The sequence below is a fragment of the Cnephaeus nilssonii genome (genome assembly GCF_951640355.1).
Source record: "Cnephaeus nilssonii genome assembly, chromosome: 22".
Taxonomy (NCBI): domain Eukaryota; kingdom Metazoa; phylum Chordata; class Mammalia; order Chiroptera; family Vespertilionidae; genus Cnephaeus; species Cnephaeus nilssonii.
Genome location: NC_137093.1, coordinates 3767961 through 3777079, shown reverse-complemented (window position 1 = coordinate 3777079; position 9119 = coordinate 3767961).

The window sequence follows — 9119 nt, the reverse complement described above, 5'->3', positions numbered from 1 at the left end:
GCCCAGCCCGGCCCTCACTGGCTGCCAGGGCTTCGGCCACTCTCCCTGCCTCCCTCTCACCCGAGCAGTGGGCGTGAGGCACTCGTTAAAGCACCTCCGTGGTGATGGGACCAGGAGTGCCTGGGGTCAGAGAAGCGGGTGCCCTCGGTTAGGGAGAGAGGGGCCGAAGGCCGTGCTCTTTCCCGTCCACCTGGAGGTGGGAGGGAGGCCTGGGGCAGAGGGAGCAGCGGATCCAGGTGTGGAGTGGAGGTGGGACTAGGACACATCAGCCACGGGCAGGATGGGGCGCCGGCCTAAATGTAAAGCCAGGAGCCGCCGCGCCCTGGCCTGCGCTCAGCCCTCGCACAGTGGTGGATTTAAGCCGCCGGGGACCCCGGGTACTGGGGGGGAGGGAGCGGGGGTAGCTGGTTCATCCTGCAGACAAGGACACAGAGGCTCAGAGAGGTGGATTCACTCCCACGAGAGACCACAGGGCTCGAAGTGCCTGCCCGGGATTAGGCCTGGGTCTGTGTGACTCCCACTCTGAGCTCTGTTAGCTTTGTGGCCATGGGGAGGGTGTGTGCTTTGTGGCCATGGGGAGGGTGTGTGCTTTGTGGCCACGGGGAGGGTGTGTGCTTTGTGGCCATGGGGAGGGTGTGTGCTTTGTGGCCATGGGGAGGGTGTGTGCTTTGTGGCCATGGGGAGGGTGTGTGCTGGGTGTCTGCTTGGTGGGAAGGGCTGGCAGTCATTTGGGTACCAATACAGACCAAGGGGGCGGCTGCAGGAGGGCCCCAGGGGAGGTGGGGACAGAGAGACGGCGCAGAGACATGGTGCCGGTCCTCTGCACAGGGCTGCCCGCTCTGGGCACCTCACCGACATCGGGTGGCGAGTGTGGCTCCAGCTGTCAGACAGGCCTGCCAGGCTTTGCCACGTCTCTCCTGGGGCCCTGGGGCAGCAGGCCCGTGCCCGGCTCTGACCTCAGGCCCCGGCCAGCGGAGGCAGCGAGGACGTGCGGAGGAGGGGACGAGGCCCCAAGCCGGAGTGGGGAAATCGGGCGGGTTCCAGATGGGTTCTGCCGAGTGTGGAGCGGGCTTGTTGGCCAGGATGGGACCAGGCTGTGCCCTGCACGTCCGACCCACACTCAACGGACGAGCCGAGTGTTTCCCGACGGAGCTGCAGAATTTCGCTCCCCACACGCGTGCAGCGTCTGGGTTCTTTCCTACGAGCACCTCGCTCCGCACAGGTCTGTCGGACCTGCATTCGGGTGGTTCCTCGGGGAGGTGGGAAGGGGGAGAGGGCCCGGGTACAGGGGGCACAGGAGGTGACGTTTGCTTTAATGGCCCATGGTCCGCCGCTATGAACTCTGGGCAGGGGGAGGCTCAGCCGCCTGTCATCCTGGGGTCTCCCGTGCTCCCACCCGGCTGCTCCCCCGAGCTGCCAGGCACGTGTGGGAAAGCGCCCCTCTCCTGCAGATAAAGCCCCATGGGCCGAGGCCCACATTTCACACCGCCTTCGATCACGTTTAAATCTACACGTTACCTGTGAACACAGAAGAGCCCACACCTTTTCCTTTCATTGTTTACTTACTCACCTGTGTGTTTTTAAAACCCACAAACGTGGGGGCAGCAGAGATGACGTTCACGCTGTGAGCCCCAGCGGGGTCTGCAGCCCCTGCCGGCCGGAGGCAGGCGCTCACTGCTCCCCGTCTCCCCTCCGCCCAGCCCAGGCGCGCCCCGAAAGTCCTCCTCACAGCCTGCATTGCGTGGCACCTTTGGATTTAGTTTCTAAATGTCCACATCTATGGCCTCATGCCCTTTGGTGAGGTGGTCAGGGAACGTGGCTGTTAGGAGAGTTAAGAAATGCGAGGTTGCACGGACCCGTGTGGATAGGATGTGACATGTCAGGTCGCGGCTGTGACAACTCTGACACACGAATCGTGTTCGCTGTCCTCCTGCGGACCACGCCCACGCCCGCCCTCAGACCCTTCTGCCGGACGGTGCACAGGGCGTGAGAGAGCCACCAGCAACTCCAGCCTCGTGGGACGATGTCTGCTTTCCAAGGAGCCACAAGGTACAGGAAAAGCCTCAGTCCCTTGTCCGTGGGTTTACTTTTCTTAAGAAAGGGAAGGAAACGTGGGCGTTCACCCTGACTGGTTTTATGTCTTCAGGTAATCCCTCAGTGTAAGTCATATGTGGGTCCTGGATTAATCAGAATTTATTTTTATCTCTAACCTTCTAGTTGAAGCTTAGAGCACTGTTCTTTGCCCGCTGGGTGAGGTTGCCATAGCAACCCCTTCTGGGGCCGCTGCTCGCTCCTCTCTTTCTAACGTGACTGCAAACAGGGACTGAAGTGGGCCAGCCCTCCTGCAGAGAAGAGAGGACTCGCACGCGCCCACCTCCTCTCCCCCGTGGGTCCCTGGGCCCTGCGATGGGCAGGGCCTCCCAGCAGCTCGGTCCCAGCTCCCTAAAGGGGATGTCTTGGCCGCTGCACCCTGGCCTTGCTCAGCCTCCTGGGAGGACAGCGGCCGGGTTAGAGAGGGAGCAGGCACACGGCGCTGGCATTCTTCCCAAGCCCGTGTTCAGAGGCGCCCCAGCGGGCGCTGAAAACGAGCGCTGGAGGGGGATTCACTCTCCGGAAGCAGCAAATCCTTCGGAGGGGGCGTCTCAGTGTCTCATCAGCTCGCTGAACTCCGAGAAGGCCACTATCTGATATCGGCCCCCTCCCTCTCCACGTAAACGTCACAAGTGTGGAATGCTGTGTTAAGTGCTAAGCAGGGTATTCGTTTATAAAAATGCTAATATATTAGGGGTTTACTGACAGGTGTGAAACATTTACCGGATCAAAGCTGCCTACCGGGTCCCTGATGACACGTTTATTTGCTCCCGGAAAGAAGGCTCATCTGAAGCAGCAGCTGCAGCAGAACCCCCACTGATCAGGTTTCCCTGGTCCGCGATCACCCCTGCCGCCCGCCCGGCCTCCGGGCAGGTTAAAAAGTCAACCATCCTCACTGGCTGTGGGAGCCACCCCCAGGCATTCAAGCTGAAACATCAAATGCATCCTCTCTGGTTAGTAACCAGGTCAATACTCACCCGATCGGCCAGTCTCACATGTACTCATCAGGTTTGGGTTTTGTGTTTCCTTCCAATAAAAGTTGTCAAAATCCTGTGACTTTGGGTTGGGTCACACCCTGGTGCCTGCCAGAACGCGTGTTTAAATTTCTAAACACAGAGATCAGCAGCACGAGCGGGTTAAAGCGAGTGTCCGGGGGTCGGGTCTCCCCTGCAGTCTCTCCTTCGCACGGGGAGTCCGTCCGTGAGTCTGTCCGTTTCTCCGACGGGGGAGGGAAGGCTGCTTCTGAGCTTTCTTCCGTCTCATCAGACCTGCCCACCTGCTCCCTCACCTGACCCGCAGGGTCCCTGGTCTTCCCTACCGAGGCCTGACTTTACCGAGAGGGCTCTGCCAAGCTGTGACTTCAACTTGTTTTGTGATTAGCCTTTGAAGAATTGAATTTTACACGTGACTTTCAGAGACCTCAACTTTTAGGCTACAGGAGGCAAAGGTTAGCTCAGGGAAGCTGCAGGAGCTCTCTGGTTTTTGTCTGTCCTGGAGCTGAAAATGTAAGCCCTGGTCTGATTTCCTTTTCCCAAGCTCTCCAGTGGACTTGGAGGAAACCAAACACCATTGCAGTCCTTTACTGACATTCACTAGGTGTACCGGTTAATAATGCGGATTTTTTTCAATAGATGGAGTTATGCATATGTTGATGTGTATGCTATTTTGTTGTATTGACAGCAAGCTTCAAAACTTCATATGTCAAATTTGCTGAAGGTGTTAACATCATAGATATTTTTATGCTTTAAAATGTCAAATTTCATGCCATAAAAAGAGCATTTGCGGGAAGTTTTAATTCATTACTTTATATTTTGGAAAAAAATTATCGTATACTTCGGGAAGCTTCTGGTGAACATGCTCCATCTCAAGATACTTGTGAACGCTGGTTCAAACGCTTTAAAAGTGATGATTTTGATGTGAAAGACAAAGAACGTTCAGGTCAACCGAAAAAGTTGGAAGACCAACAATTACAAGCATTATTGGATGAAGATGCGTGTCAAACTCAAACACAACTTGCAGAAAGATTAAACGTTGCTCAGCAAACAATTTCCAATCGTTTACAAGCAATGGGAAAGATTTTAAAGGAAGGAAAATGGGTGCCACATCAATTGAACGAAAAACAAATGGAAAACCGAAAAGTCATCAGTAAAATGTTGCTTCAACAGCATGAAAGAAAGTCATTTTTGCATTGAATTGTGACTGGTGATGAAAGTGGATTTATTTTGAGAATCCCAAATGCACAAAATCATGGGTTGATCCAGGTCAACCATCAACATCGACTACAAGGCCAAATCGCTTCGGAAAGAAGACAATGCTCTGCGTTAGGTGGGATCAGGAAGGTGTGGTGTATTATGAGCTTCTAAAACTGGGTGAAACCGTTAATACTGATCGCTACTGACAACAAATAATCAATTTGAACCACGCTTTGATCGTGAAATGACCAGAATGTTCCAGAAGACACAGCAAAGTAATTTTGCTTCATGATGACGCACCATCACACACTTCAAAACCAGTTAAAGACAGGTTAAAAGATCTTGCCTGGGAAGTATTAACCCACCAGCTGTATTCACCAGACCTTGCTCCTTCAGATTACCACTTGTTCCGATCGATGGCACATGCACTTTCTGAGCAGCACTTCAAAACGTACGAAGAAGTGGAAAATGGGGTCTCTGAATGGTCTGCCTCAAAACAAGAAGTTCTATTGGGATGGTACCCACAAGTTACCTGAAAGATGGGGGAAATGTGTAGCTAGCGATGGACATCACTTTGAATAAAGCACTTTTGATGTTTCTCTTGAAATTATTGTGTTTTCTTTGATTACAAAATCTGCCATTATTAACCGGTACACCTAGTATATGTTCTATAGTGACATCTTGGTCATCAAGAACCTCATCTCTATAACCCCTCACTCCAGGTAACTACAGGTGATAATGAAATCATTGTTTTGCTATTATATGTCCTTGACTGTTAGTAGCCTATTTTCCAGTGGCAACATAATTGATGGCTTTAACCTTTTGCACTCGGATGTCGAGTGTGACTTGACACGGTTAGCATCCGTAGCAGGAATCGAGAAAAAAGCAAGCGAGTGCAAAGGGTTAAATGTAGCCAGATCTGAGAAGCAGCTCACATTTTCATCCTTCAGGGTCTCTTCCTTTGGGTCTACATTTGGTCCCAATAAAGCATCAGTCAGAGAAGGAGAACCTCTGTGAGTGTTATGGATATAAGATATTTATTATTATAAGACTAGAGGCCTGGTGCATGAAATTTGTGCACTTGGGGCGGGGGGTGGGTGTCCTTCAGCCCGGATTGTGAGAAGGCGCAGGCCAGGCTGAGGGACCCCAGAGGTTGGGCAGCCAGGGAGGGACCGAAGGAGGGCTCCAGGGTATGTCAGGCCCATCTCGCTCATTCCTGATCAGCCGGACCCCAGCAGCAAGCTAACCAACCTGTCGGAGCATCTGCCCCCTGGTGGTCAGTGCATGTCATAGTGAGCAGTTGAGCAGCCTTAGCATATCATTAGCATATTACACTTTGATTGGTTAAATGGCTGACCTGGACGACCGAACACTTACTGGTAGTTTATTAGGCTTTTATTATATAGGATTAGACCTCTTTTAGACCTTACACTTTGTATAAGGAGCTAAGCAAATGAAGGTATAGAAGAGGAAGTTAGAGAATGGTGGCGGGTAGTGGGTAGTATCGCATCCGTCTTCCTAAAATGCCTCAGGGTGGACAGGTCAGGGCCGCAGGGGACTCTGAGATGCAATCACCATGCTGAGCTGCTAAGTGGGACACAGGCGGAGGGCCTGTGGAGAGGCCTGCGGGAAGCGGTTGCCGTGAGCCGGCAGTGCCCGGGCGGGTGCGTGGCCAGCCTGGCTGCGGCTGGGAACCAGGGCCAGATGTCTGGATGGCAGGCTGGACACCGAGCTGAGAAGATCAAGAACAACCTGGGACCCGCAAGACACCTGTCTGTCTGACTGTCACAAACTTCTGAGGGTAACGGCTGCTGCTGCACTTTGACCTTCCGAACCTCACGCAAGTTCTCCTTTGGGTAGACTCTCAGCGAGAACCACAGGGAGCAGGACACCCTGAGAAACACGGTTCTCGGTTGGCGAAGCTCACACGGTGCACCCCAGCACAGTCCCCCAGGAGGGCGCCGGCGGCAGCACCTGACATGAAGGACAACCCGGAGGAGAATGTGAAGCCCAGCCTGCCGAGGGCAGGAGCAGAGCTGTGCGGGCAGCCGCTGCAGCGGTCAGCTTCTCCCTGCGGGTATGGCGCCGGGAAAAGCCGGGAGGTGAGAAGGAGAGAACTTCCCTTCGCTCTTTCCCTTTGACAGACTATTAAAACACATTGCAGACGGATCACGAGAATCCTCGCTTCATATTACACAGTATTTTACAAAGTATCATACTTTAAAAAGAGATTAGTGCCCTAACCGGTTTGGCTCAGTGGATAGAGCGTCGGTCTGCGGACTGAAAGGTCCCAGGTTCAATTCCGGTCAAGGGCATGTACCTTGGCTGCGGGCACATCCCCAGTAGGAGGTGTGCAGGAGGCAGCTGATCGATGTTTCTCTTTCATCGATGTTTCTAACTATCCCTCTCCCTTCCTCTCTGTAAAAAAATCAATAAAATATATTTAAAGAAAGACATTAGCTTGTAAGAACATGTAATAAATAACTTCAAAATGCAATGGGTATTTAATTTTAAAGCGTGCCTTTAACATTTATGTAAAACGTTTTTTTGTACTCGTTCAATAGAAACTTACCTGGCCACTGGGTAAAGCTCGCAATAAAACCACGGGTCCGCACTGTGTGAAGATGGGTGCTGCCCTGCTCCACCTGTTAAATGCGTACTAATCACAAAGCAAGGTGCATGGAAAGTTACAACTTAGCCAACCCTCCAAAGAGTCTACTCTCGGGGGATACATTTACTCTACATTGTCATTCTGACAGTTGGTTATAAAATTCCATAGTTCTTCTTATTGTAAAGATGTTTAGTATTAAGAGATTTTCTTGCCCTGGCTGGTTTGGCTCAGTGGATAGAGTGGCAGCCTGCAGACTGAAGGGTCCCGGGTTCGATTCTGGTCAGCACACATGCCCAGACTGTGGGCTCGATCCCCAGTAGGGGGCGTGCAGGAGGCTGCTGATTAATGATTCTCATCATTGATGTTTCTATCTGCCCCTTTCCCTTCCTCTCGGAAATCAATAAAAATATATATATTTTTTACATACTTTATTGAAGTGCTGTCCTAAAGCTTCCTTTCTGAGTTGGCTTCAGTAAATCTTCCTGGAATTATGGAAGTTGGTCAATGAACTAAATTATCTGTCATTGTCCCTTCCTTCCCTCATTCTATAATTCTAAGTACACCCTGAAACTCTTTTATTGATATTAATATTATTTCCTAATACGTGCATACAGGGCGATTTTAGGTGATATCTGGAAAGACAGACAGGGCTGTAACAATCAGAGTGCATAAGGAACTGTGAAATTTGTCAGGTACTTTCAATGTTTTCATAGTTGAGTCTGAATGATCCAGTGAAGGGAGCGGGCAGAGGCCAGATCACCACGTGGGTAGGTGTGGAAACGTGGCCTTTAAACAGCTTGCTGTTCCCAGAGGCCTTTCAGCCCATCACTGCTGGTGTGGCCCGGTGGCTGGGTCAGGCGCCTGCCCCCCGAGGGACAGAGGCTCCCGCACCCGGGCGTCCCCGCTGGGAAGTGGGATGAACCCACACACTGTGAGGGAGCGCTGAAAAGAGCATGTGCTTTGGTTGAAAAAAGAGAAAGACCTGGGCTGATAGCTTTGTGGGTTGATGGCTTTGTGGCGATGGGCAGCTTCTTAATTTCTCCGAGCTTCACTTTTAAAAACTGGGATGATTTTGCAAGTTTGTAACAATTACATTCTGTAACGACATAGTTGCATTAGCACAATGCCAGGCACACGGCAGGCCGTCACCCTCTCTGGCACTGATGTCTCTGTTCGTTATCACCCTTCGCCTGACTCTCAAGTCTTTTCCTCCGAGTTAACTTTTAAGTCTTTGCTTATATGACCTTCCCTGAGCACCTACTCATTCTAAGGTCTCCTCTCATCACTTTCCTACCCCTTTTATTCCACTAGCAAATGTTTTGAAAGTGTAATCAAGCCAATCCCCTCCTTTGGTTTTGCACCAACACTTCTTAACTTTTTCCATTACGGAATGCCCCATCTCTTCCCTCTACTGAAACTCCTCTTACAGTTAATAATGTGGATAGAGCGCCGGCCTGCAGACTGAGGGGTCCCAGGTTCGATTCTGGTCAAGGGCACATGCCCGAGTTGCAGGTTCGATCCCCAGTGGGAGGCGTGCAGGAGGCAGCCAATCAATGATTCCCTCTCATCATTGATGTTTCTATCTCTCACTCCCTCTCCCTTCCTCTCTGAAATTAATAAAAATATTAAAAAAATACTCAGGGGTTTTAATTGACCATAATCTCCTTGTGAGTGAGATGTGGCGGTAAACACACTAGAAGAGACATACCTTCTGAAGCAAATGTACCATAACTCCCCTGGGTTTATGCTGGTCACCACATGGACAGCGGTCAGCTCCTGTCCTGGATGTCATGTTGAGAATTATGCTGACAAATGGAAAATCTCCCGGGGAAAATGATCTGGGTGGGTAAGGTGGGAAACCACTAGGAAGTACTGGGAAGAAACTTACAAAGTTCAGCCCTAAACAAAAAAGCCTGGGGTGGAGGTGGGGAAGATAGCTCTTTTAAGGAAAACAGATTGAGGACCACTTAATGGAGTTTGTGAAGAGACGGGTGCACAGAATTGAACTGAATATAAAGAAGAACTTCCTTAAACAACAGAGGGACTGACTTAAAAGCAGAAAGCGCTCATCGCTGAGCAAGGTCCAGCTTGTTCATTAGGAATGTTTCGGGGGGATCCCTGAATTGGAAAAAAATGGCTGAACTAAATCCACTTGAACTTCTCATCCAAGTCTAGCACATTGCGCTTCAAGGGCTGATCTTGAAAACAACACAGCCGTGGCCTGC